At 40.1% G+C, this 18,602-nt stretch overlaps 1 pseudogene; it reads left to right on the forward strand.

Annotated features, from left to right (window-relative positions):
* The first annotated feature begins 17,778 nt into the window (after nucleotides 1-17,778).
* Nucleotides 17,779-18,599, forward strand: LOC116868255 (annotated as a pseudogene).
* The last annotated feature ends 3 nt before the right edge of the window (nucleotides 18,600-18,602 follow it).

An 18,602-nucleotide genomic window follows, 5' to 3' on the forward strand; every position in this document is an offset into this window, starting at 1 on the left:
TACTTTCATACCCTAATACTTTGAGGTTACAGTAGCCTATGGGAAAGAGTGGGCTCTGTAGAAAGAGCAGAGCTTAGGAGTCAGGCAGACCAAGTAGTCTTTAACTAGCTGTGTGAATAATACAAGTGATGGAGTCTTTCTCACAGAAGGTTTGTAAGTTATCTTAAGCTCTGAGTATGTAGAAAATTATTTTGTATTTTAAACATTGACTCAAAATATTAAATTAGTTGAGAATCTTACACTTCGATTCAATTGGCCCAAACTTCTGCTCTGAATTGTCAGTTCTAATATATAGGTTGATCAAGCACTTTTAAATTGTCATGGATCGGATATTGGCAAAGATGTGGAGAAACTGTCAGTCTCATATATAACTCAGTGATAGGCAGTTTGCCAGAAGGAAATAAAATCCTTAAATTATGTGCACCTTAACCTAACAGTTAACACTTCTAAAATTTATCCCAGGAAAATAATTGCATAAATGTTCAAAAATGTATGTATAAATACTTTTATCACCACTTGGACAGCCAAGTATTAGGACAAATAGGAAATCAGTTAAATAATTGTATATTCACCCAGAATGTATGTAGTTCTATTGACTGACTTGAAAAAAATAACCACCACACAGTGTGTGTACATGCACACAAAAGAACACACACTACAGGGGTACCTGGGTGGCTCAGTGGGTTAAGTGGCAGCCTTCAGCTCAGATCATGATTTTCAGGTCCTGGGAGCAAGCCCTGAGTCAGGGTCCCTGCTAAGCAGGCAGTCTACTTCTCCCTCTTCTTCTGCTTCTCCCCACAGCTTATGCTCCTTCTCTCACTCCCAAACAAATAAAATCTTACAAAAACTGCCCACATATTACATAATTATATATGCATATACACAAACATATACCACATTTTTATTCCATTCTACATATATATTTAAGTAAATACAGTAGCATCTGGAAGACTGTATACTATCATCAATGGTAAACATAAGGTAGGACTATAGGTGACTTAAAAAGTATTTTTCTCCATCACTGAACTTTTTTGTAGTGAAATGTATCTTGTTTTGAATTTCCAAGAAGCAGGGCTTCGTGCTTTGAAGGAGAGCTCTCAGAAAGAACTTGGAAGGAAAAATGAAGCAAAACAGCCAAGGAAGAAACCAAGCCAGAATGTCTAGCTTCAGCCTCATCCCATGGAGAGATCAGGAGCAACACAGTTTAAGCCCTATCTTCACATCAGGGAGCCAGCCCTTTGCACCCCGACAGAGCCAGCTCTTGGTTGTAAGCCACTCCCAGGAGTGTATATAAATAACCTCCTGAGCCAAGGGGCTCCCTTGAGCTGAGGACATTTCTCTGGAGAAGGGAGCAGCTGTGCCAGGAAAAACCAACATTCATAGCAACGGTGGGGGAAAAGGTACCAGCCTGAAAGGGAGATCTGGGTGGGACACCAACAGTATCTTCTGTAGTGTATCCTCTGCACTGTGGAGAACCTTTTGCTTTCTTGTATTAAATGCCCTCCATCCAGGCACAGCTTCTCTATAATTCTGATTGGTGGCAAGAACACATGTTGATTTCAAGACCATAACTGAGATTCATCATCTTCCTCATCCATCAACCTTATTAGATCTTTCTCTTCCTCTGACAGTACTTACTGCTGGTGGTGTAGATGAGATGTCTTGCCTACTGGTCTGACCTATCTTCAAGGAGGCCGATCCCATGGTGGGCATGCCCTTATCAGGACAAAATTATTGCCCTTCCCCTCAAACTACCTTAAGGGTACTTGATGCCCAGTGCGTCATCTGGCTGCCAAACGCATTCCTTCCTTTCCCTCATTATGTAGCAGCAGCCCAACTTCCCCAAAACGATCAGGGTCAATACCGCGGGCTTTATGGTGACTACTTGTGTTGACTACTGGTTTGCTGGCACAAAGATCCTCAGTGACAAACATCAGCCATAGCTCCGGGTGTAGCGGGACTCTCGTGCCCCTGGTTGAAGTGTGAGACCTACAAAGCCTAAAGTCTTTAGGGCAGAAGCAGATTGCTGTAGTGGGACATTGAAAATGACCGTGAATGAGATCCTTCCTCTTTCTACCACATCTGCTTCCTGCTTACTACTTATCAAAATCATTTGATATCCATTGTTTTATGGAAACCAGAACAGTGGTGTTCTCTCCAAGGTGGTAACTCAACCAGTGCGCCAACTGACTGTTCTCTGTTCTCTATCAGGCCAGTAGAACTAGATCTTGAGATAGGTGCTGGTACCAGGGACCCCGCAGTTACATATCCATAGCCACACCTACTTTCCCATATAATTGGTCCCTTAGTCTGAGCTAGTATCAGTCATTCCTCAGAAGCCTCCCAGAGTGCTGGGTGGGGATAATCCCCTGAGCAGAGCTTGAACCATCAGCAATGAGTATACCAACCGGCTGGAAGATAGGTACAAAGGCCCAATAAAACAGATCTGAGCAAGAAACTAAGAAGTGTATGACTTCTATAATTAGAAAAATAGCCATAAAGCTAAAAGAAAGATTTTATATTCAGCTACATTTTAAAATGCTGTACATTCCAAATGCTTTAAAGTTTAAAATCTGTACTGTATCCATTTATTTATTAATTCAATGATTTATTTATATTTTCATGAACTTGCAGATATTTATTTTATACTTTGGGTTATAATCCAACTAAATTAATCATATTTTATACTTTGGGTTACAATCCAAATAAATTATTCATATTTTTTTCTCAAATTGTTCTAGATTTGGCCATTAGGAAATTTTCAGTTGGTTCCTGTGCTTCTTTGGAATGCTACCATAGATATGGGTGCTTACTTTAGTTTTTTTGAGTTAGCATATTCATTTTTATTGAGACATAATTCACATAACAAAATTTACCATTTTACAATGTACCCTTGAGTATTTTTTAGTACATTCACTCTGTTGTGAAACCATCACCTCTAATTCCAGAACATTCTGTTACCTCCAAAATAAATCCCAAAATAATTGAAAAGCCAACATTCCCCCTTCCCTCAGCCCCTGACAACCAGTAATCTATTAATTTGCCTATTCTGGATGTTTTATATAAATGGAAGCAAACACAAAGTAGCCCTTTGTGTGTAATTTCTTTTATTTAGCATAATGTTTTCCAGGTTCAACCATATTGTATCATGTATCAGAACTTCGTTCTTTTTTATGGCTCAGTAATATGGCTATATCATATTTTGTTTACTCACTCAGCCCCCAGTGGACATTTATGTTCTCTCTACTTTTGAGCTGGTATTAAAAACATTGCTATGAACATTTTTGTGCAGGTTTTTGTTTGTGCAGGTGTTTTCAACTCTTGGGTATATACCTAGGAGTAGAATTTCTGGGTCACCTGGTAACTCTATGTTTAATTTTTGAGGAATGAGAATATAACTTTAAGTCTATTAAATACATCATTCAGCACTATTTTTCCACTGTCATGTGTCATTTATAACCTTCTTGCCAAAGAAAATTTGAGACAGTTCTGAGTATAGAGATGTACAATATAATAGTTATTTTTAAAAATTAGTAAAAAAATCACGAGATATGTAATGTATGCATAAGTAGTTCTTAATCTCTTGGGGCCATGGGTCCCTTTGAGAGGCAAATGGAAGCCATGGAGCTAGCTTAAGAGAATCTGATACTCAAGATGGCAAGGCCCTTATGTCTTCAACATGGGATAAGATGGATTCAGTAAATGAGTGTTACATTTGATTTGGAGTTTCTAGGAGCCAGAACTCCTCCCACTATGGAAAGGAGATCCTAGTCTCCCTCGTTCCTTATTTCACAACTGTCACCCGACTATAACTCTACACTAGAATTTAGCAGAGCAGAAAACAGAACTACAACTGCATAATTTAAAACTGATCCTAGGAGATCTCTACTCTTAAAATCTCATGGGCACAAACCAGTCTCAGAGACCTAAGATCAACAGGCACAATTCCCTGCCTGGTGCCAACCTGCCTCCATACTGCAAAGATTAGCTTACTCATGCCATCTGGAATGTTCCCTGCCACATCCCAGTTTAGAGTCTAACTCTACCTGCTCACCACCCCAGAGAGGAGGAATTTCTTCCTTCCCATGGTACCTGGCCTAAGTTATTTCCTGTTACTGAATTATCCTCCTCCCAGGAGAACTGGCAGTTCCTTTGGGGTATATTCTGGTACAATGATCCAGACAAGAAAATCCCAACTGTTAACAATTTCTTTTCCCATCAGGCTTACTTAGCTTTAAATTCCATTGCATTGAAACACTGACATCCAGTGGTTTGTCAAACCTAGTTTGCACCAGTGAGTAAAAGCCAATTATGCACATCGATTTCCAATTCTATATTCAGTGACATATGAAATGGACCATGGTAGAAGTAGTTACACCATGGGAATTGGCAAATATTATACACATCTGGGGTTTTTCCCCAAAGAGCCAATAGTTAAATCTTTACCAGCATACCACTGCTGATACCCTGATCTTTACACACCAAATCTTATCCAGTTATTCCTTTTACACAGTGCTCTAGCATTGTGCATAAATATTTCATACACACATACCTCATGACTGTCTTCTTTCACAGATAAGAAAAGTGATAATTTAGAAACATTAAATGTCCAAAGTTACACAGCTTGAAAGTAGCATATCTGAAGCTCAAACTCAAGTCTTTTTAGGCCCAAGTCTACACATACGTGTGCATGATTTATACAAAAATGTTCTTAAAACCACTCACTATTCTGGCATGAAAAACATTGCATAGATCTATATACACTTGTGCATCTGTGTCTTACACCTAAGCTGAAACACACACAAAAATGTAAGTTAGAAAAAGAATATTTCTTTTATGGTAGTTGCTGAAACAAGGCAGCTCTACTTATCTTGCAAATTAATTTGGGAAAAAGTTTTATCATAAATCCCTTTTTGCGTGCTGTCCGTCACCATCTGAGGGATTTGAAGACTAATCCTGAATCACCTCATTTCATATGAATTTTTTCCTATTCCCTCCTCCCATTTATATCTCCCCATTTATAACACTGTTTTAGTCTCTTTTATTCAAGGATCATTTTCAGTGTTGATTTGTGTCTTTTTCACTAGACTGTGAGCAGCCAGGCGATAGTCGTCCTCTCCCTTCCAGTTCCTAGAATATACTGTACACAGAGTCACTTCTAATAGATAGTTGTTGAAATGAAATGACTCATCTCAAGATGACCCCAAAGAGCTGATACTTGTTTTCATTTCTTTTGTGACCATTCCTCTCACCTTGCAACAATGACAACTGTTTGCTTCCATATTCAACACTCACCTTTCTTCTAAAGTCATAATTCCCTGTAAGTTTTGGCATCAAATCACATATAGGGTAGAAATACTATTCAAGACCCTAGGCACCTTGTCTATTTGTTGTAACATGAGTCAACCCAAGAGTTTCTGCCTAGTATTGCTTTACTATTTCCCTGAAGAGAGCCGCAGTTTATACTTCCTCTGAACAATTGCACAGAATTGTCCAACGCTCAGTGGAATTTCTTTATGGAAATATTTTATCTCATCTGTCTAAGATTATATATCGGTAACATGTGAGTCCATAAATCATAGATGGCCAGAAAGAAGCATTCTAACTCTTAATGTATGTTCTAGTATATTTTAAGTCTGAGCAGTTGAGTCAAAGAAACTGTATTTGCCAGTGACCTTAGCCATCAATGTTCTTGTCTCTACAGGTCCCTGAAGCATTAATCATTATATTCTACCACTGGGCCTCCTCACCTCCAAATATATTCTATGTTGCCATATTTTGTTTTCAGGCCCCCTAGGATTGGAGGGTATAAGGTTCTCTACAAAAGTACTCAGTATATCATTAATCTGAATGTCTTGATACTTGTCATAAGGAACAAAATTGTTTTCTTTTCAATTTCAGCCAGTTAATCTTACCTAGAAGCCTTTGTACCAACCCACATCATTTTTCTCCCATCTCAACCTTCAAAGGGACTTCTGTTGTTGTTAGAACTTTTATACTTTGTATCCCTTACTCATAAATCATCTACTTAGGCCCATAATCATTTAATTTTCCTCTTCAGTTAACTCTCTCCAGGTAGTATAAATCAGATTATTACATTATGTGTTTGCATAATTTTCCCAAAATAAATCAAAGAATTTCTTACAGACAGGATCCCATGAACCATTCTCACAGCCCCAGACAGAAGATGGGAAGGAAAATAGATATGTCTAAATATGGAAGAAACTGAGCCACAGAACATTTTGTAGGTTTGAACCTGGTATTAAATAGTATCCTACATAAACCAGACTGGCCAAATCTTACAATACCAGGCTACTACACATTTCTATGGACAATAGCATATACAATCTGTGATTCTTGAGAATACAGACATCCTGCGTTATTCCACAGAGCAGCACAAAAACACCATTTGCTCTGGGTTCCTCGGAGACCACTTGCTCCAAGTCTCTGGTGAGTGATTCCATGATGCTCATTTGCTGGTATTGACCTTGGCCATTCTGGCCTTTGGACCCCACATCCTGACTCCAGATCAGGTTGACCAATGCTCCACATCTTGAGACATGTAATAGAGAGAAATGGTTAAGGGCACTGGCTTTGCTCTTGGATTTGAAACTCCACTCTACTACTTGAACACATTCCTTCAAGCTCCTATTCTTGCTGTTTCCTCAACTGTAAAATGAAAGTTAGTATTGGTCCTTGTGGGATGTCTGTGAAGGTGGAATGATAGATGCATGTCTAGCCTTGGGCACTGTGTCAAGCCTGGTACTTGCTAAGGAATGTTAGCTATAATTATGATTATGAATTGTTATTTTTTATCATCAGCACTGCCCTAGCTAAACTGCTAATCTGCCAACAGTTACCACATCAGGCAAATCCTACTTGTGTAGGATTTAAGTGTATGTGACCAGTTTTATGTAATTTCCTCCCCCTTTCCTTCTCCCTATCCACAACTCACTTCTTCGGTTAATTAACCTGAGAGAAAAAGACCATAGCATCCAGATTTCCTCACCTCTCATCTAACACCTAATTCTCCAGAACAAGGCCTAGGCATCTAACAGAGTAATTCAGGGATTTAAAAAAGAAAGAACCCTTTTTGAGGAGCAAATCACGGATTTGGATGAAATCTGGTTATCCTAGCCTATGAACTTCCCTCTGGGCTGCTTCCAAAGAAACTATTTTTGCCCTGCTGTTCACAGAGACACCCGGGATTATTCCAGAAAATGAGCAATGATGACTTTCTATGTTCTAGCTCCTTGCCCCACTAAAGTCTGCTACTTGTCCTTGGAGGCCATTGACGGAACAGAAAAATGCCTTATGGTCCAGACTATATGATTTCCGAGTGCTTATTTAGTGTGGTCCTGCACTTTTTGCGAACAATCGGATTTCACATTTGCATTACTAATTGAGTTTCTCAAAATAAATTCACCATTATTACCTGATGTAAGGTACGAATTTCTCATTCAACAAGATAAAGGCTAAAACAAACCAGCAAACAAAGACTTATGGTTTAACTATGAGCGGGTTAGCAGCTTAACTGGGGCAGTTGAGACAGGGAGACTGAGAGGACTGAGGAGAGAAAAAGCTGTTTTTTCCCTCTGCTCCCTTTCCTGCTTCTATTCTCACCAGGACCTGCACCCCTGCCCTACACGCCTTAATGTATGTTCTCCTTGTAAGGGACAAGGAGTTAATGATTTCTCTGTAGTCTTCCAGCACATTAGAGAACAGCTCATCTCGGGAATGAATGGATGAGGCCACACAGGAATATTCCAGATCACTGGTGCTCTGGACATGTCAACGCCAAGACCCCCTGGCTCCGGGGACTGAGTAACTTATGATGACACCTGGACTATGTCCTTGTTCTGACCAGTTCCCAGATGCCTAAGATGACACATGCACTAGACATAATTATCAATCAAAATCCCAGACCCCAAGCAAAGATGAGCCTCATGCTCCTTCCCTTTCTGAGTCTTCCAGACCCTCTGTCTATATCTGCTCTCTCTCTCTCTCTCTCTACCTTCAGTAAACTCTGCCTCACTTCCTACTGGCTTGCATTTGATTTCCAACCTGGTGAAGCCAAGGATCCTCTTGAATGGTCCTGCAGGACCCCCTCTGGTTCCTCGGATGTGACATCCCTGCATTACAGTGATGGTGATAAAAATAATGATAATGATGACAATATTCATTAGCAAGTATCGTGTGAGATATAGTGCAAGACGCTCCACATGCATTTTCTTATTTTGTCCCTGTCTGAAATGCTTCTGTAGGCATGATTCAGAAAACAATGTGACTCAGTCTCCAACGAGGGCATTCAGGCACCTTTCAGAGCTCATAAATCCCTGTCCAGAGATTGTCCTCACTCTCAGAAGCCAAAGTTAGCTTGTCAGGTGTCTAATTAAAAGAGACAGGGGAATCAAAGATTCATTGTCTAATTTCTTGTGTCTTTAGCAATAGGAGATCAAAACTTCCCTTAATGACTCAGATTTTAACTCCAAAATCCATCACGAAAAGAAAATACTGGATTCTCTTAAGTTTTCTAGCTCAAAGTCTTACTTTGCTAAAATTCCAGTTGACTACAATTTAAATGTGGGTTTCCTCATCCTATTTCTAGTTAAGCATCTATGCAACGTAAAGATGAAAATGTCTGGATATTGAATCAGGGGTGATTTAAAAGTAAAAAGCCACAAGAGGAATGGCTATTTATTGGATAAAAGGTTGGGCAATAATAGTGGTACATAATGGGGGTAATATTGTTCCCCAGGAACCATCTGACAATGTCTGAAGACATTTTTTGTTGCTAAAACTCAAGAGTGGGGGGGACTGCTGGCATCTTGTGGGTAGAAAACAGTGATAAACTAACTATGCTCCTATAGGATGCATAAGACAGCCTCAAATAATTCTCCAACCTACACTGTCAATCCTAGCCTAAAAAATTCTTCCCACAATATATTCCAATTCTCTAAAACTCCTCCAAAGAGACAGTTACACACCTCTCCTTGGTGTATAACCAATTCTGTATTCTCACTCTTTTTCCTGGTTCAGGCAAGGATTACTGCAGATCAAATGAAAAATGGTAGGTTGTGGTGGTGGTGGTGGTGGTAAGATTCAGTCATGTTTCACCTTCGTTTTTTCTGGGCTGATGTGAAGCATCCAGTGGGGAAAGTTAAGGATTGGAATTAGGTAGATCTTGAAGAAATATGGGGAGACCACAGGGCTGGCCCTAGAGAAAACGGTGAACTTTGCATCCCTATCCCCTCCATCTGACACAAGTTCCTTTTATCTGGCTGCTTTCTCCTCCTGGCATCTCACTCCTGAGTTTTCCCTGCAGGGTGTGCCCCTTGCACAGGCTACCTAATATCCATTTCCTCAATGTTCTTTCAGTCAAAGAAACCAACCCTCTATTGGATAATACCTGTCCAGAATGGATCCCATGTAAAAGGAGGACAAGAACAAAGATGGGGCGGGTTTTCGCCCAAACCTGAAGCTAAGTGCTTCACAACACAACACTATCACAACACAACTGAGACAGGTACTGTCAACCTTGTTCTATGGTGAAGTACCTGAGGCACCATACGACTAAGTAACTGACCTGAGATCAGATGGTTAACCAGCGATGAAGGTGAATTCAAACCCAAATCTTTCCATTCCCAAAACCATGCAAACCCTTTTCACTTTACCACATAGCTTCCCAGGTCACATTTTGTTTTCTTCCTATGAGCTGATGCATGCATCCAGAAATCCCTGAAGGGCTCATCATATCAGTAGTAATTACAGACAGACATCCATTTTGGCTTGACACATTTTCTAGGGGACAGGTCCATCAATGCCCTTTAATCAGGTCAAGTAGACATGACATTCAGCCACCTATGCAGAGTATCGTATCTAAAGGGTTTTGAAATAAAATTCAAGCAGACAAGTCTTCTTAAGACCAACTGCCAATCAATACCATTTATGATAATGTATTGTAATTGTAAGCTAAAGCCTGACCTGCTTTAATATATCCAGCTCATAAATGGGACATCAGTTCCCTCCTTATCTTGTCTGACTCTGAATCAGGTCACTCTTCTCTCTTTCAGCTTCATAAATGAGTCAAATCTCTATACACTATTTCCTTACAGGGCATCAAGGATGAGGGTTGCTTTCTGTGCTCAAATGATAATACCTAGAAGGCACAGGGGCCTCTAAAAAGCTCTACCTTTATCCCATAGGTTCTTAATTCATTAAAAGGTTTCAAGAGGTCTATGTTTGTACGATTTCATACAACTATGCATTTTTCTTCACAGAACTGATGAAAGCTTTCTTCAAATCCTCAAAGGTAACTATGATTCCTGAATTTAGAAATCATAGTCTTCTCTATCCTACAGAGATTTCCTCATAATTTCTGCCCCCATTCCATTGTCCTGGATTACAGTATAAAGAGTTTCACCCCTTAATACTAGCCTGGGGTACTAGATGCATAAGGACAGGAAGCATTCCTGGATTTACATTCTCTTTCACTACATGCCCCAAAGTTCTGGGGATCCCATGGTCTTCATCAAGAAGCCATCTCTGAGTTCAGGAAGAGAACTAGGCTATTTATAACTGATGTTTTAAACTGCATGTGATAGAGTAAATGTGACTTCCTTCAACTGTTTTTGGGATCTCTGTGGGAATTCAATAGAAGTAGAAAATTTAAAACATCCTATATACAGCAGCAACCATGCCTCCTGGCAGTTCTTTCTCCCACAAAATAATCATTTTTCTATTCTTTCAATATTAAGTCTATTAAAATTGAAGAAACCTTGAACATCCAACTTCCTATCTAGATCAGGAATTTGATTAATCTTGAAATCTCCTTTGCTGGCAGGGTCGACCCACCTTCATCTAGGCCCTCTCAGTGATAAGGCCTTAACTTGGCTTTTAAGGCGACCTATTCCATTAACTTAAATAGAATCCAAAGTGTGCAGATCTTCATTCTGTTGAGTTACAATCTGAAACTATGTAACATTTATTCAGTTTCTTCTTATTCAAATATTTCTTGAGTACCTACTTTGAGGCTGGTATTAGGCCCAGCCAGGGAGATACGATGCAACTGTGGCAGACACTATCCCTAATCTACTGGAGATTAACATCTAGCTAAGTATTGCTCTTGAAATGAGCCAGAGGGATAACCTCCCCAACAAGAAGTCTCAACACTGGAGATGGCAATCAGTTTCCCTCCAATTGTGTCTCTTTTCTAGGCTCTATATCTTCATTTCAAGTGTTTTATAGAATTCTTCATTATCCCAGCCCAGCTCTTTCTACATTTCTCAGTGCTCATCTGAACAACGTGTTAACCTAGAATGAAATGCAATACTCAAGTCTGGTAAGTCTGAGACTTAGATTGATTTATAGGATAGAGTTGAGGGTATGTGTTTCATAAGACTTCCCCAAGATGACACTGAGGCTCTAATTAATTTATGATCAGTGAAGAAAACAGTGGAACCCATGGAGAACACCAAGATGACTCTCCAAAGATGCAGCCAGCCAAAGAGGAGCCCATTATTCTCACCCACCAGTACTTCTGTTCTTGCACAACCACAATGAGTCCCCACCACTGCGGTCCTGTCACCTCTTCTGAGCTAAGTATCCCTGCTGGGTGTAGGCACCCAGGTCTGCTCCAGCCTCTAATCCAATCTGCACAGTGCTACTTTCTTCACTCTCTCCAGATACGGATACCTAGAGCACTCCCCCAATAACATTCCTGATTAATGTCAGTTAATAAATAAATGCCAGTCTGTTTCCTGGAGAATCTGGCCTAAGACAGGAATCCATGGGGGTCCAGGTTTAAATTAGTCCAATTCAATCAAGTTCTAGAGCTGACATGGTTCTTCAGAGATGTGACTCCCTTGCCATGCCTTCTGGCATGGCAAGTGGACCAGATCTGTATTGCCCACATTGTCCAAATGCTGCCTGTGTGTGAATGTGCCTTTGGGCATGGCACCTCTCTCTAGGTGTTAACAAGTCTGAACAGATGAAAGGATTGAGTATCCAAGCCTGATGGGTGGTTCCACAGCATCCATTACACTCCCCAAGGGACTGTGTAGAGCAGAGTTTCTTCTATCTGCACTACATAAATAAAAGAAAAACTCTGTGTGTGTGTGTGTGTGAGTGTGTGTGTGCGCACGCGCATGTGTGTTTAATCCAGAGGTTTCATGGCTAATTTGGCATGGCAGCACTACTTAGACACTACCCTGCCTGATAAACCGACTTCATAACCTTGCTGGAAGAATATATGAAAATAAATATGAATCCCCTTAAATAAGAGGGGCCTTACCCACCGCTTTCTCTTTTTTTTTTAAATTTTATTTATTTATTTGACAGACAGAGATCACAAGTAGGCAGAGAGGCAGGCAGAGAGAGAGAGAGGAGGAAGCAGGCTCCCCGCTGAGCAGAGAGCCCTATGCGGGGCTTGATCCTAGGACCCTGGAATCATGACCTGAGCTGAAGGCAGAGGCTTTAACCCACTGAGCCACCCAGGTGCCCCATTACCCACCTCTTTCAATGTTTGCCCTTCCCTGTTCCCTACATGAAGACAAGAGTTTCAAGAACTAACACTCTTTATAGTGTTACCTCCCCATTCCTTCACAGTTCTCAAATCATCAGCATTATCTGAGAACTTACCAGAAATGTAAATTCTGAGGCCCATGAAACTCTGGGCATGAGGCCCAGCAATCTGTGTTTTAACAACCTGTCTAGGTGATTCGTATTCATGCTAGATTTGACAAGCACTGCTCTAACTCATTTTCTTAATTTCCTAGACAATATTCCGGCCATCCAGGACAAAGCTGTCGGGTCATCTGAGTGTCCCTCTTGCTTCTAGTCCCCCATCCTACTTTTTATATTCCTCTATTCTACCCATTTTCATATGGACTCTATGATCCACAGAAAAGGGTCTTTTCTCAGAGACTATGCCCTCCTCCAGGGCAGGTATTAACTATGTTATTTTGGCAAATCCAGTGCTTTGCATGGTTCTTACATATAACGAATACTCAACAAATTCCTTCCATTACTAAATATGGAGCACATACTGCTAGCCATGGATTTTTCTAGGTATTTCAGAAAACTCATCTTTAACAAGAAAACACAGATAATCTCAAAAATAACTGCAATGAAGTGATGCAGATGCTATAGCAAAATATCATTAGTAATGATCTTCTCTGTGTCTGGAACTCCCCTAAGTGGTCTGCATGTGTTAATTCCCTGAGTCGTCACAGCAATCCCATGAAGAATGATTCTAGGAAAAGAACACAATTCATCCTAAGGGGAAACCGTTCTTTTGTTGAGCTGTAATTTTTAATGAGGCCTTTGGTTATACAATGCAAGAACCCAGCCCAGCCTGCTGTGAAAAGGATAAAACACAGGTAGCTAAAAGTGAAAGAGGATGTAGAAGGTTGTCTTCTTTGGAGGTGGATGTTTTGATAACTGGGTTTTTTGTTTTGTTTTGTTTTGTTTTTATCTCCCGTGCATGAACCAGGGAGACAGAACACATGGATATATGCTAAATGTCTTAAATATCAACAAAGTCTTAGCCCAAATAGTAACTCTCTAAGGGTGACATTTTAGACACTGGGAGCAAGGATGGAGATATTGGGGTAAGGGGAAGAGATCTTCAAATCCTAGCGTCTACAACAATCAGTCTGCTTTACCTTTAAGGTAGCCTTCCTGTCATTTTCCAAAATTATGGAAAACGTTTTCTTCATGTGGTACTTCAAGCAGAACATTAAGAAAGTTTGTTTTATAATCTGAAAGAATTGTTGGAAAGCCATATTTTAATACTATTAATACATAGAAAAATTTCTTGGATTCCCTATCTTGAACTTGTTTCTTGATAGATTCATGACTGGAATTTGAATCATTCACCACTATTTACATTGAGCAATTAATTCTCCCCAGTGGGATCTGACCATCTCTGAAAGGCTATATTATCAGGCAAGGAAAAAAAAATCTATAATATCGGGCAGCTAAAATGATTTTGTAATTAGCATGACATGGTTTTCTATAATGTCACATTAACTCTGAGCATGAAAAAAGACTGGAATAAATTGAGATCGAGGTGCTAAGTAGACCCCTTTCCAACACGTGGGAAGGAAACCATGCAATATCCATCATGTTGCACATGTCACAATACCTACTGTCATCAGAAATATGAGGTTAGGAAACTTTCTGTATTATAGAAATCCCAGGGAAACAAAACAGGCAGTGTGGTAGACTATAAAGATTATAGGAATGGCCCCCGTTCTTCACCTCTCCCTTTACCCATGTGTGATTAGTAGATCTACCCATAAAGGAGCGTGAGGCCAAAGGAGGTAGAATACGTTTCCTTGCCCTCTGAGTTTGGGTTTGGCCTCATGGCTTGCTTTGCTCAACCGAATGAAGCAGTGGTGACAATCATATTCTGCTTCAAGACCAGGCAATCAGAGGACTTGTTTGGTTGTGGTTTCTTTCTTGACCCCTGCCATCTCCATGAGAAAAGCATGCTCTACCTGCAGGTCCCAGGAGGAAGATAAAAGACCTGTAGATCAGAGCCACAGAGGGCAGCGTTCCTAACCAGGCTCCTTCCGGGTGAGCCAAATCCCCTGCCTCTGCATACCCAGCATGAGAAATAAATGCTTACTGTTGAACGCCAGGGACGTTTTGTGCTATTATGCACCAAGACCGTGGCCATGGTTGGCTGGGACCAGGGGACATCTGTTTTTTGTTTCAAGATGACTTCAAATGCAAACTTGAAAGTTAGCAATAATGATAACTGAGCCTCACCTTGAAATGTACCAAAAATAGAATGACTGGAAACAAGGAAACCAGAAAGAAAGACTAAGACAGATAAATGGCTCCTTGAATTGGCTTTCATTTGGAAGATGATAACAGAGAAGAACCCGGGTCTCTCAGTGAAACTCGGGGACTACCGCTTGACACTTTTAATTAAAAAGACATTAAAAAATTAACACAAAACTCTTCCCACTTTGCTCCAGGGCAGCTCATGAAAGATTGCCTCTTCGCTATCAGAATGTGTAATATCCACGTCCAGGCCCATCTGCTTCCCCTTCTCCAGGAAAGATTGTGAATGTCAGTGCCTCCAGTGAGAAACTGTCCTGTCGGGGCTTAATTTCCTCAGCACTGATAACATAAAAGCAATCTGGCAGAATAAATTAGTGGATGATTCCAAAGCACACATTTTTGATCTTCTGCCATATTCTTGACAGAAATCATAACAGTCAAACTATTTTTCACTACTAAGAATGGAAAGACCTATTTGAAAAAGTGCAATCCTGTTTTATTTTCTAAAAACAAAACAAAACAAACAAAAAAACCACCGTGTGAGATGCTGGGGGGGGGGTGTACCTTCAAGGACAGTGCTTCTAAAACACTAATCTACATACAAATCACAGATAGACCATGTTTAAAGTAGATTCTGATACAGGAGGGAGGGAGGGAGTTCCAAGATGCTGAATTCTAAAAGGCTCCTGTCTGTGGCTGGTGCCGCTGGTCCAGATACCTCAGGGGGAACATTCTTCATCAATGAACAATCTCTATAAGAGGAAATTATCCTGAACTTGAGGACTGATTTTCAGTACTAGGAGAGAGTACAGTGCAGTGGAAGGAACTGAGTTCAGGGTCACTCTAGTGGGTTAAGTAGCAAGATTTAAATCTTGCCTATCTACTCAACTTGTTGCATATTTTTAGGCGCTCTGCTACATGTCTCTCAGCCTCCATTTCTTTGCTGATAAAATGGAAATAACCATTGTGGGAAAGGAGTTAACTTAGGGAAAATCTTGCTAAATGGCCATCGGTCAATAATATAAGTTCCCATCTTTTAATACAGTAAAACCTCAGCCATAATCTCACTTTCCCTAATTAACTGACCTATGTTGTATGTTTGGAGGGGAGTTGGTCCATGCTCTGTCCATGTCTGTTTATTTATCTTGGGACAAAATGTTTCGATCATAAGGAGACATGAAGACATTCTTACATGTTGAGATGGTTAAATGCTATTTATTTCATTAAACTTCATTAAAGGCACACTCTCTGCTAAAACTGTGATGGGGGCTTTGAAGTACACAAAGACAAGATTTCACACCCTCAAGGAGGCTAAATTCTAGAAAGGATCAGATCACATTTTCTTTGGATGGTGTTATCTTTTTCTTGAATCTGCTTAAGACTTCCCTGTATTCTTGGACTGAATATACTTCATTAGTATTGTCTTTGTGCTTTTAAGAGGTATTGGGTTTTGTAGAATCAAAAAAAATTTTTTTTTCCTAGAAAGGAAAAGCTGTCTTGAAGCTTTAGAAGCTGTCTTGACCAGCGATGTGGTTATATAGGAACAGTTAAGTAATCTTCACACCTTTCAAACTGGATTCTTCTATAGTTAAGCAGTCCTAAATATATGTCACTGGTAAAATGTCTTTTGAAATGATCTGGACAAAATACAGGCAAGTGATATCACAGAATAATTCTTAATGTATATTTTTAGATGGGAGGAAATTGTTGAAGCGATGGATTCTCAGGAAAAATTTCTTAGCTGCTGATTAATCATGTAATATCACTAAACCTCATAACCCTCATCTATAAAATGGAAATGAAGACTATCTACTTTATCTAATTTAGGAGGAACACAATAATTGTTCAATAAATAATGCCAGTTACTTATTATTCCTTGATCACTTTTTCTTACGATTTCCATATAGGATACCAGATATCTCAAGTCAATACAAGCTAGAAAAGTTGGTTCAAAGGCTTTTGTCTTGTAATCTCCCATGTAAAACAAAAAGATGAATTTGGAGCTTGACTTCACATGGAAGTTTTTAAATACAATCATTATTTTTGAGTTTGCCAGCACACTTTCTTTGTGGACCCCTACTTACTTCCTCACAGAGCTCTTATACATAGCATCTTATAATCTTCTCCCCTGGAACTGGAAAGCCCCCACCTACATTCTGTCCACACCCCTAACCATGTACAGTCACCCGTGCCAGCAGCTCCTAGAACTGATGATAAGCCCAAGAGTGCCCTTAACTAATAACAAAGCCTGAAGCATGGAAAATCACATAGTTGGAAAGCTTCTCAGGAAATGAATTGCAAAGTTATGAAACTGAGACCCAGGGGTGGGATTTTTTTTTTCCAACTATGAATGCCAATTCTAGGCTTCTCTAAGTTGGCAGAGTTTGTAATTCAATTGTAAACACTCCTATTATATATCTACCAAATTGTAACTGGATTAAACCAAAGGATAGCTAACCCATGTACCACCTTCTAATAGCAGAAGATCAAAGAGAATGTGGGAATTTGGCAATTTTTATGTTTTTGCAAGAGTTGTGTTCCTTAGTGGACATGCTTGAGATTCCTAATGTAATCAACTGTCTCCATTTATTAGGTATCTACTGTATTCTAGATACATAATAACTTTATGAAGTACAGTTTAATCATGTCAATTTACAGATGAGAAAACTGAAATTCAGAGGGGTGCAGTATAATTTTGCCCAGGCTAGAGAACTGTGAACTGGTAGAGCTGAGATTTATATAGTCTTTGTGACTTCAGAGTCAGAACTGACTGCAGCATACACAATTATTTTTATAATATCACAACAATATATCAGGAAAATTAAAAATAGAGCTACCCTATGACCCAGAAATTGCACTACTGGGTATTGATCCCAAAGATACAGATGTAGTGAAAAGAAGGAGCACATGCACCCCAGTGTTCATAGCAGCAATGTCCACAATAGCCAAACTGTGGAAAGACCTGAGATGTCCTTCAACAGATGAATGGATAAAGAAGATGTGGTCCACCTGGACCCTGTAGAGAAAGCCCTTCGGAATGCCAAGTTAGACAAGTCTCAGATCCACGATATTGTCCTGGTGGGTGGTTCTACCCGTTTCCCCAAGATTCAGAAACTTCTCCAAGATTTCTTCAATGGAAAAGAAGTGAATAAGAGCATCAACCCTGACGAGGCTGTTGCTTATGGTGCAGCTGTCCAGGCAGCCATCCTTTCTGGAGACAAATCTGAAAACGTTCAAGATTTGCTGCTGTTGGATGTCACTCAACTTTCTCTTGGCATTGAAACTGCTGGAGGAGTCATGACTGTTCTCATCAAGCGTAATACTACCATTCCTACCAAACAGACGCAGACCTTCACTACCTATCCGACAACCAGCCTGGTGTGCTTATTCAGGTGTATGAAGGTGAGCGTGCCATGACCAAGGACGACAGCCTCCTTGGAAAGTTTGAACTCACAGGCATACCTCCTGCTCCTCGTGGTGTCCCTCAGATCGAGGTCACTTTCGATATTGATGCTAATGGTATCCTCAATGTCTCTGCCGTGGATAAGAGCACAGGAAAAGAGAACAAGATTACCATCACTAATGACAAGGGCTGCTTGAGCAAGGAAGATATTGAGCGCATGGTCCAGGAAGCTGAGAAGTACAAAGCTGAAGATGAGAAACAGCGGGACAAGGTGTCTTCCAAGAATTCACTTGAGTCTTATGCATTCAACATGAAAGCAACTGTTGAAGATGAAAAACTTCAGGGCAAGATAAATGATGAAGACAAACAGAAGATTCTTGACAAGTGCAATGAAATCATCAACTGG

This window comes from Lontra canadensis, unplaced genomic scaffold, assembly GCF_010015895.1.
Source record: "Lontra canadensis isolate GAN:19392208 unplaced genomic scaffold, GSC_riverotter_1.0 scaffold15, whole genome shotgun sequence".
Lineage (NCBI taxonomy): Eukaryota > Metazoa > Chordata > Mammalia > Carnivora > Mustelidae > Lontra > Lontra canadensis.